Raw genomic sequence first — 11943 nt, 5'->3', positions numbered from 1 at the left:
ACACACACACACACACACACACACACACACACACACACACACACCAATTAAGTGGAATTTGGGTCGATTCACTGAAACAGTTCTTAATCAGTGGAAAACAATTCACAATCCAAGTATTTTACTGAATTGGACATTTCATTCACTGAAAAGAAACTAATACAGCTCTCTAATCAACACAATTGTTGACCCTGTCCATCTGCATTTCCAGAGTTTACAAGCTAGCTAGAGAGGTAAGATGTAAACATTGAAATAAAATGAACTGGCAATGTCAGGCAGCATATAGTGGGCCAAATAAATGATGATAATACTAAGTGCTCAAGGAAATTGTATATCAGAGAAACTGTTGGAAGCTATGTGATCAAGCAGTCTGAATAGAAGGGGCATCATGTGACCATAAAAGCAGAAAACATAAGGTGGTTTCAAATAAAATTGAGTTAACTAGCTTCTGATGGAAAAATCACACTGGAAACAAGAAAGGAGATAAAGATGGCTAGGGAAATTGAAGTAATCTTTTCTAAAACCTTGGTAGAAAATTAAAGAATTTATATTCTATCTAATGAGCAGCAATGAGCTCTTGAGAGTTTTAAAAAAGTGATATCATATAAGTAGTGCTTTAGGAAGATTGACATTCTAGTGCAATGAGCTATAGGTTATTAAAACACAGGTTTAGTAATTATAATAGTAAGCTAAAATCGATGTTACTTCAGTTTGCTTTTTAAAACCCTTCACAACTTGACACCATCCTATCTTTCCATTCTCCTTACATTTTACTCCCCTCCATATATTCTAAAACTCAGTGACACTGGAAATATTCTAAGTACATATTTGTATGTTTTCTTTCCCATTACAATATAAATTTCTTGAAGTGAAGGATTTATTTTTGGTAGCCAGGTGCTGCAGTATATGAGCAAGGTGCCTGGAAGTCAGAAAGACCTGAGTTCAAATTTAACCTATTCAGACACTCATTAGCTGTGAGCAAGTCACTTAACGTCTTCCTGCTTCAGTTTCCTCAATTGTAAAATGGGGATAATAGCGCCAACTTCCAGGGTTTTTGTGAAGCTCAAATAAGATAACAACTGTAAAGTGATTAAAACAGTGCCTGACACATAATAAATGCTTAATAAATGAATATATTACTTGACAATGAATAAATGAGAAAAATCAAAACAGCTCCTAAGTTTGACATTACTCTTAGCACATAGGCAAAGGAGACAAGAGCCATACAATACTGGAGGAATCATGGAAAGATAGGTGTATATACACTGTTGGTAAAGCTGTGAATTGGTCCAACCCTTTTGGAAATCAATTTAGAGTTGTGTTAAAAAGGTAGAGGGAAAGGTAACTCACACATCCATGACTTTGAATCAAGAGATATTATCATTAGATTATTTCCTAAAGATGTCAGTGAGATATTATGTTTACCAATATATTTATAAATGTGTTTATGGACAAAGAATTAGGAACTAAGTAGAAGTATACTGGCTGAGAAATGGCTGACTAAATTGTGACGTGAATATAATGAAATATTATTGTACTGTACGAAAAGTTACTATTAGAACTTCAGAAAAAGCATGGGATAATTTATATGAGCTTATTTGGAGTTACATAAAAAAAGAACTAAAAAAAGTAGTGGGCACAAGGACTACAAATATGAACAGAAAAAGAACAATAATCAAAATTGAATATGTAATTATTTTGACCAAGCTTGACTCTGGAGAAGGGTTTGAAATATGTGTCTTCCTTTTTTTTTCCTTTATAGATATAAGTGATTGTGTATAATAAATATTCATATACATTCAGCCGTAGTTGATATGTTGGTTGGTTTTGCTGAACTTTGTCTTTCTGTTTGTTTGTTTGTTTGTTTTTTATAAGAGATAATTTACAAGTTAGAGAGAAGGGAGAAATATATTTATCATTTATGGTGATATAAATGAACATGAATAAAAATAGAAAAAAGTCACCCCTTAGCCATAGATTTGAAAGATAACTCAAGCCATCTTCCTATATTTTTAAATGCCTTGTTCTCTTCTATTATAATGCATTTGAATTATTTGTAGCACATTATACCATGTTGTATATGGCTGATGTATATATATATATATATATATATATATGTATATATATATATAATACGTATGCGGGTGTGTGCGTATAATTATTTTCCAATTTCCCAGGTCTCATTAAATAGAAACTCTTACTCAAAGTTCTCAGCTTTATCAAATACTGCTACTGAGCTCAAGTAATTCTAATTCTTGCTTATATAATATAAGAATGCTGGGCTAAAGAACACTTAAGATTTCTTCCCTTATAGATCTAAGATTCTATGATTTTATCTAATCTCTTAAACTGAACTGTTTTTTTTAAATAATACCAAATGATTTTGATTATTATTACTTGTAATTTGAAATGTAGAATTGCTAGTTCCCCTTCTTTTCAACTTCTTTCTAATTATTTCTATGAATATTCTAGACAATTCTCCCAAAGGATTCTGTTAAATTTTGCCTAATTTGAGAAAATACTCTTTTAAAAATTACATTGGTATAGTACTAAATCTTTAAATTAATTTTGATAATATATATTTATATATTGGCATGGCTCAGTGATTGGCAATGCATAAGCCTCCAATTATTTGTATTTCTTTATTTCTTTAAAGTGTTGAGTAATGATATCTGTATAAATCTTGAGCATTTTAAGGTTTATTGACTTCTGCATATTTTACAAATAATTTGAATTTTTTTCTTCTATAATTTCTCTTTTTGTTATTCTAACATATAACTACTGAACATTTTTATAGATTTATTTTGTACTTTGCTGCCTAATTCAAGTTGTTAATTGTCTCAATTAGAATATTTGATGATTCTCTTGGGTTTTCTAACTAAATCATCATGTTATTAGTAAATAAGAATAATTAAGTTTCTCCTTTGGCAATGTTTATTCTTCATTTTTATTCTCACTTTTATTGCTAGCATGTCAATAGTTATGTTAAATAATAGTGGGAAGATTTGGAACTCTTGTTTTACTATAGTATATATTGGGACAATTTCTAATGTTTCCCTAAAGCAAAGAATGCTAGTCTTTGATTATAGATTTAATAAAACTACAAATAAACACCTTTGCAGTGTTTTTAGTATAAATAAGCATCTTACTTTTGCAAAGGCTCCATCTACTGCCATATTCATGTTTTGTGTGAATTGTATTTTAACATGCATCCCTTATATAAATTCAAATAAGTTATAATACATAATTCCTTGGATATATCAATATAAATTTGTCTAAATAATTAAACAATTTTATATCATAATAATTATTGAAATTATATTAAAATGATTATCTAATAATTGATTATTTCAGTTCAAAAGTGGGAAAGTTAAAGATGGATAGTTATGGGAAATCATTGTTCAGGAAAAGGAATGAAAGGCAAATGATTTCTAGATTAAAAAGTAGCTTCTTCTCTTTACCATCATGAGCACTTATTTTTCAAGAAATATATTCGAAGTTGTTGGATGTGGACACTGAATAATATTAAAAATTAATTAGATTATATTTTAATAGACAAAAAGACATTATTGATATGTGAGTTACAACTTAATTATATGTCTGTCATCTTCTGAAATATTTGTTGGCAATTGTATTAATTAGCATTTTTAAGTCTTTCAAAGTATCCTGCATTTAAAATGCTTTTAGTATATATTGTTCTCCAGATTAGGTTTATTTCACTCTGCATCAGCTCATGTAAATATTCCTAGATTTCTCTGAAACAACTTTGTCATTTTTTATTATTCCATTAAAGATACTATTCAACTATTGATAGAGAGGTGTTGTATTCAAGATGCAGAATAAGAGATACATTTTTAGATATGATCATTGTAGGGAATAGTTTTGAGTGACTACACATTGACTTCAAGACTTTGTTTATTCTTTCTTCTTCCCCCCACTCCCAGTTAAAAGAGCGAGGTTGAAAAGAGAGAAAATAAATTATAATTAAAAAGGAAAACAAAGCTTTTCATGTACAGTCTGACCATCAACATTTTAGAACACAGATAGAGTAAGTAAAATGCAGGCAGTAAGAATAATTTAAAAATAAAAAATGACATAAAGTTGAAACAATTCAATCCTGAACTATATAAAAAGGCAATTAGTAATGAAAAAAAAGTTTGTATGTATATGTGTATATGTGTATATTTGTATATTTATATATGGGTGCATGTATGTGCATACATAATGCATTGTGCACATGTGCACATATGTGTACACAATGCACATATACATGTGTATATGCATGTATATGTACACATGTATACGTGTTATATGCAGGGACATACAGGCATAAATGTGGGTATATGTGTATATATTTATATCTATATCTATATCCATATCTATATGTTGACATTGATGCCTCCGACAGGCAGTACAGATAAAGAGCTGTGCCTAGAACTGGACAAAGAAGGTTTGATTATCTACAGGAAATTTCAAAGCTCTTCAATTAAATAACCCCAAGCTTTCCATGGGTGAAAAAAAAAAGGGCCATAAAAAAAAAGACTGCATTCATATGTTTTCATGAGAAGCTTTGGGTTATTTAAAAGCCTTTGAAATTTCCTGAAGACAATGGCCTGCTCATTCCATTCTCTCCAATTTCATTTTCTTTAACATTTTGCTAGCATATAATTCTAAGCAGAAGGTTATGACTTTTTTTCTTTCTTCTCTGTTATGATTTTCCTGCAGTGTTTTTTTTACTAGTATTTTCACATTCTCATCTGTTTTTAAAATCAAATTACCTAAACATTTATTGATTTTTAGTCTTTTAAAATATTTTATTTATTTCCACTTATTGTCAAGATTTCATCTTTTGTGCTTCTTTTGCTTTTATAGTGGATACCTTTATTTTTCTAAAATTTGCATACTAGGCTTATTAATTCTCTCCACTTTTTCTCATAGGTATTATCTTTTCACTTTACTTTCACTGATAAATTTCCTCTGAGAGCTGTTTTGATTATACAAAAATTTGGCATATTTCTTCTTTGTCATTATTGTTGCTTGCTTTCCCATAGTTTTAATTTTTTATTATTTGTTTTTTTGACTCAATAATTACTAAGGAAACCAGTTTTGAACCTCCATTTTTTGTGTATTTTGCTTGTGTTCTTTCTATTGTCACTATTTTTTTTATGGCTACTAAAGCACATGTTTACTTTCTCTCTCTCTCTCTCTCTCTTTTTACATTTAATTTATCTGTGCTGTAGTGTATGTTTTCTTTTTAAATGTATAATATGTCATTAAAAATATTGAATGCTCTCATTGAGAGTGTGATATATATCTTTTAGAACTAAATTTACTACTTGCTTCTTTATAAATTATTTTTGTTTATAATTCTTTTAGATTTGTCAAGATCAATATTAAAGTTTTTTTTACAAATATTGTAGATAGCTATATCTTTTTGGGATTTACTTAAATAAACTACACTATTAGTACATATATATATAGTACATATAATCTATTTTTAATCATCATGTAGTTCTCCTATTTCTCTTTTAGTATTGTAAATTTGAATTGTGAAAATTAAATGAGAAATTGAATATTCTAATTTGTCTGATAGCAGAATTTCAATTCTTGATCTTTGAAGTCCCTTGATGCCTAGTAAATATTGGTCAAGTGTTTCATTTGTCATTTTACTTTTTGTATAAATTTATTCACACAAGAAATTATTGACATTTGATTGCTTATCTGTTTTGACCTTCATTTTATTGAATTTTAAAATTCATTCACATTAATTTTTTTATTGTCAAGCTTGTGTTTTTTGCCATTTGTTTCTTTTATATTGATTTTTATCCTTTTCTTCTTTTAATTCAGCATATTATTCCTGTGATTAATTTTGCTTCCCTCATGCTGCTGCTGCTGATAAATTATATTAAAATATGATATTAAAATTGTTTAAAATTAAGAAACTGATAATTTCAAATTACATAAAATCACTAATTAGATCATTTTTGTCAGTTCTTCAACACAACCTTCACTAATGCTCACAGACTTTTGGTTTAGAACTATGAGGCCAATCTTTCAGGAGGAGGAAAGGGGAAAGTACAAACATCAAGAGGTAGCATACTTTAGTGTAAACATATAAATTTGAAATCAGTTTCAAATTATGCGTTTGCTACTTATTACCTGTATATCCTTGGTCAAGTCATTATTTGATCTTTTTCTTAGCCATAAAATATTGGGGATGAAGAGTTAACTATTTGACTTCTATGGTCCCTATTTGTTTCTAACTCTATGGTCCTAGTGTCAGGCATCAGAACAAGATTGCTAGATAAATAAATATTAATGTTTATTGATTAACTGAGATAGAATATCAAGATGCACCCATGTGCGCGTGCGCACACACACACCTTTTAACTTCCAAATCTAGTGAAAAATGAAACAAAAATAGTGGAAATCCAAATATCTGTATACCATAAAAAGAGGTAAGAATCAGCTGTGTCCAGCCATCTCTCAGGAAGAGAAGTCAGAACTACCTGTTGCTAACAGCAGTTGAGCAGATTTTCAGACTTTCCTTTCAATGGAGTTTAATAGCCTCATTTTGGACATTGGCTATTACTGCTGCAGGTGCCTTGATTTCCCCCATGCATTATAATTATCACTAGAGGAAATGCGAGGGCAAAATCACTCCTCTGCCTAATTTCCTTCGACTTCCTTCTCTAGAATTCATTTTCCCTCTTTAAACCTGACATCCTTTGCTCCACATATTTTATTTGTGTTGCTGCACAAGCTGTGGGACATAATATGTGGCATTTTAGCACCATTCTGTTCTTTACTCATGGCATATAAATCACAGCAGAGTTGCTAACAGTGTGTGACTGACAATCTTCCTTGAGAGACAATCTGTGATCCTTTCAGCCTTTTACTAATAAGCTCATTAGGCGAGAATGGCTGGAAATCCTTTCTGGGATATAGCAATGAACCACAGCAAATTCAGTGCATGTCTGACCACTCTGACTTTAGAGAATCAATCTTTCCTCAATCAAAACTTTGTCAGGTTATGCTGAATGTCTCCTGAAGGTTACTGATTTTTTTTTTTAAATAAAGGTTTGTGAGCAAAACCAAGGAAGCCTTCCAGACTCATGATGAGTCAAGGAGAAAAAGTTTAACACTTGTTGTTTTCTTCATGAATCAATATCTAAAAAAAATTTCAAGAATGTTGAATGTGTTACAATATTCTACTGACAAACAAAAATAGTTTATTCTCAATAATAGTTTAGGACAAATAAAAAGGGTTTTTATTCTAAAGAGACCAAGGAGAAGTATGCATGTTCAGCCTTTTATAACTTGTTGGGTTCATTCAAATTTTGTAATGAAAAATGGGCAGTTGATATAAAATCATGTTAATGTTAAATAAATATTAAATGGTATTATTAAAAATAAGAGTAATAATTTGGATTGTTTTGTCACCCAAAGTTACTAAGACACATTTCCTCACTTAAGTAAATGTAAATAAATAAATAAATGAATGAATGAATGAATGAATGAATGAATGAAACACTTGCACCAGCAAATTTTGGTGAGTTGTACACTGTCAACCTTCCACTTAAAACCTTAGACTGTAAGATTAAAAAAAATTGAATTGCTACTATACTAAATTATAATTAAATTCTGCAACTTTGGAATTATCCAGATTTGCCCTATAGGGGTTACCATAGTGCTTACCAAAATGTGCTTACAAAAACAAGTCTTAGGGAATCGTTCAGAAAGGGGACATTTGAAACCCTGTACATATCAGCTTGTCTGTGAATGAATCCACTGGACAGATCAATGATAAAATGTGTATTAAGAAAACACAACATGTCAGCTGGAAAGGACATTCATCAAAGTGCAGAAAAGAACTGAGTGCAATGCATACAGTACAGTGTATTACAGTATCTGAAAAAAAGAACTGAGTGATTAACTGATCCAAATTAGATGAGGCTGCATGTCTGCTTGTGTACAGAAAAGGACATCTTTATTGTATTCAGGAGCTATGTGGACAAAAAGAAGGTTTTTAGACTTATGCTACTGAATGTTATTATCTGCCTCTCCCCTCATTAAACTATGGTATTTCTATTTTAATTTTATTATATGTTTAAAAAGTAATAGTTCCAAGACTATCAGAATATCACAATCATACAATATTTTAGCAAACTTTAGAATCCATTCAGTGCTGAAAGTGTTAAGAGAAAGATTATCTTTAACACAATATAATCTATGCTTGCAAAACTTTTAGTTTTGACAAATCCATAGGATCATAGAATGAAAGTGATATTTAAAGCCTTAAAATTCTATAATGAAATTGAGACCAAGAGAGGGAGAGTGACTTGCCCATGGTCACTCAGCCCAGGAGTAACTGAGGTGATCGAGGTAAGTATGTATGTATATATGTATGTATGTACGTATGCATGTATGTGTGTATGTGTATATATATACATATATGTATATATATATACCAATAATAATTCAATCATTGAATTGAGAAATGATCCAACTTTACTTACACTTTAACATTACATAAAAAGTCCATATAGCCTATTTCTTGGGGTGTGCTGGAGATGCCTATACTTATCTATATTACACAAAGATATTTCCACACCTAAGAAAATATGCAACAGGGCTCATGACCTGGACAGATATTTTATCTAATAAGAGTAATAATGCCAATGTTTATATGACATTTTAAGGTTTGAAATGAGCTTTAAATGTGTTATCTCATTGTATTCTCACAGCAGCTTTATGACTGGTATTACAGTTATTAGTATCATCCCTATTCTATAGATGAAGAAATGGATGTAAAGAGAGATTAAGTAATTTTCTCCCCTTGGTCACATGACTAGTAATTGTCTGAGGTGGAATACAAACTCAGTTCTCTCCTGATTCAGAGTCCAGAACTTATTCAGTTATGAAAGGCTTCCTCTCTATACCATATGGCCTATATATTTTACCTTCTACTTCATCATGTGAAAGCCATTATCATGGTGACTACCAGACTGTTGATGCTAATGAGTTCCCACAGTCTACCCTAGATAATTGCAGTTATTTTTTTACTATAAATGCTACCATCAAGTGAATCTGAAGGTACCATTTGGACTAATTCTTAATAGCTCTATTTGGCAGAAATATTCGACTAGGCTAGCAACACTGACATGTCATTCCAATCATTTCCAATAATTTAGTTTACATTATTATGAATATAATATGAATAATGTTATGTATATGAATAAAATTTGCTTTTTTTTCCTCCCCTAGTCTTCCTTCTCAGAAGAACATACAAGAATAGCTTATTACTTAATCAGTTATTATTGGAGCAAAATCAAGACCTTTAATGATGTGTCAAGTATAACCTAAAAGTCAAAAAGTATGAACATGATAGTTACAAAAATCCTTACAATTCACATAAGACAAATCATTTGTAAACTAATTGAAGCTGACAAGTTACTACCAGCAGAAACATATGTACACACACACATACACACACATGTACGCATGCACACATCTTAATTTGCTTTGTAAACTAGTTATGAAAAAGCAAGTAAACATTAATATCGTCTTGATGCTCTGCCACTCTATACTCTTCCCGACTGCTTCTGTACTTGCATTGGAGGGCTGCTGTTCTCCATATATTTGATGCCTTGAGTCTCTCAACAATTCTACATTGGCAGGTACAGCCCAGCAAATTAGAGCTGATCAATGATCACTTTCAAACTACTCCACAGTTTTGCCAGCACACTCAACTAGAGATGAAATGATACAGCATTGCATCTGTGAGAGTGCTTGCAAAGTCACAATACTGTTAGCGCTAATGAATCAAAGTGATTTAATATTTAAGATGATAAACAATGAACTAAATAAATATTCCATAGATAAAAGTTTGCAGGATCTTAAGGGGCATAGGGTTTAATTTGGATTTTCTTTTTAAATGGAAAATTTAGCTTGATAGCAGGACTTCAATACTTTAAATTTTTTAAATACATTTTAAACTAGTTTAGAAAATGGGAAACAAGACAAGATTAATCTTTTAACCTATCATGTCCCTCTTTACTCTTCCCTAGGTACCTTCTCCTCAGTTCCTTCAACTCAACCTCATATGATATGGGCTTAGAGTCCTTCACCATCAAGATTGCTCTTTTGGATACTCTTTACTTTCATAAAATGCAATTCCTAGGACTAATATAATACTTCAGATGAAGTCTGACCAGGAAAGAACTTTTAAAAAAGCAAAAAATGAAGCAATCAGTAAAAATGGGTAAAAATCCCTTAAAATTAATGTAGAGATAAATTGGCAAAACCAAGGACAAGATACACAACTACAAAAGTAATGCTAAAATGTAGTCAAACTCAGGTGGGAATCTATATTGTGGAGTGTAGTATTTGCTCTGAGATATAGTTATGTTGTCAATTTTGCTTAAATATTTTTGCTGCAGGTTATTGAAGGAATAGGTCTGAGATTGTTATACCTAGATTAGTCGTATATGATTGTCCTATGGGTCCATGGATTACGATGTCATATATGTGTATACACATACACATGTATGTATGTATGTATGTATATATACACATGTGCCTGTATGTATATGTACATGTGCATATGTATATATATATGTATATATATGTATTTTTTTTCTCCATCTTAATAGTTATTCCATTTAAATCCCTTCAATGACTTATGGCAATAGGCAGGTAAGTTCAGACATCCCTAGGGCAATAGAGTGGATATATATTTCTTTTCTCCTCATATGAAGTAGAAATAGGGCTGATTTTTCATGCATATGAGAATATTGAAGAAATTGGCAAGATTAATTACTCTATACTATTCACTGGCCTTATTGTTGTATTTTCTATAATATTATGTGCTACCTCATCAGGACTTGTGGAAGTGATAAGAAGAGGCAAGACATCTTGTTGAGTTTCATGTGGTCCACTAGCAGAAAATAGCTATTGAGTGACTCTCTTGGATAATTTCTCATATTATATATGATGGTATTAGAAGAATCTCAATGGAATGGACCAAAACAAAAAAAAAATGTTCAATTAGCCCAAACAATTACAACAGATATATCTAGGTAGTATATCTCATACTTTCCCAGACTTGATGAAACTTCACCTTCTGCAGGCTGCTTGACTAGGGTTTAAATTTTGGGTACTTCCATGTGATTTGATCTGGGAAGTTACACATCATTTGGGGGCTGAAAAATCATTATTCTGAACTCTATACCATGATTATCTCCACTCTTTTTTATCTTCAATACTTCATTCTCTCTTTATTTCCTGTCTCTCCTCTCCTGTGGAAAGACACATGTGTGTCTCTCCAGATCCTTTAAAAAAAATAGCAAACAAACCATCAAGGAAATAAAAATCTTCAGTTAACTAGATCATGCCTGGTAGTTATTGTTTGATATTTTTCCTTTCCTTCTTGGTTAAATTCCTTGTGAAAGCTTTGTGCACTGAGTGCCTCCACTCCTTTCACTTCTAATCATTATTTAGTTTGGCTTCAGATCTCATTATTTCAATAAAACTCCTCTCTTTATATCTGACAGTGATTTCTTATTTGCCAAAAGTTATGCTCTTTTCTTAATCCATATCTTTCTTCCTCTCTCTTATATTGTTAAAACTTTTTATCATTTTTCTCCACCTAGATACTGTTTCTTGATCGAGTTTTGGTGATATTACCCTCTCCTGATTCTCCTCTACCCATTCAACCATTCTATCTCAGTCACCTTTTCAGGTTCTTCATCCAGGTCATGCCCACTAACTATGGGTGTTCAATAAGTGTCTGTCTTGGTTTCTCTTTTCTTCCTCCTCTATACTCTCTCATTTAATGATATCATACACTACCTTGGGTTGTCTACATGAAAGATGCCTAGATCTATCTATCTATCTATATCTATCTATCTATCTATCTATCTATCTATCTATCTATCTATCTAT

Source organism: Vombatus ursinus, unplaced genomic scaffold (genome assembly GCF_900497805.2).
Source record: "Vombatus ursinus unplaced genomic scaffold, bare-nosed wombat genome assembly UNPS02009573.1, whole genome shotgun sequence".
Lineage (NCBI taxonomy): Eukaryota > Metazoa > Chordata > Mammalia > Diprotodontia > Vombatidae > Vombatus > Vombatus ursinus.
The sequence above is the reverse complement of the archived record's forward strand: the minus strand, read 5'-3'. Positions refer to the sequence as shown.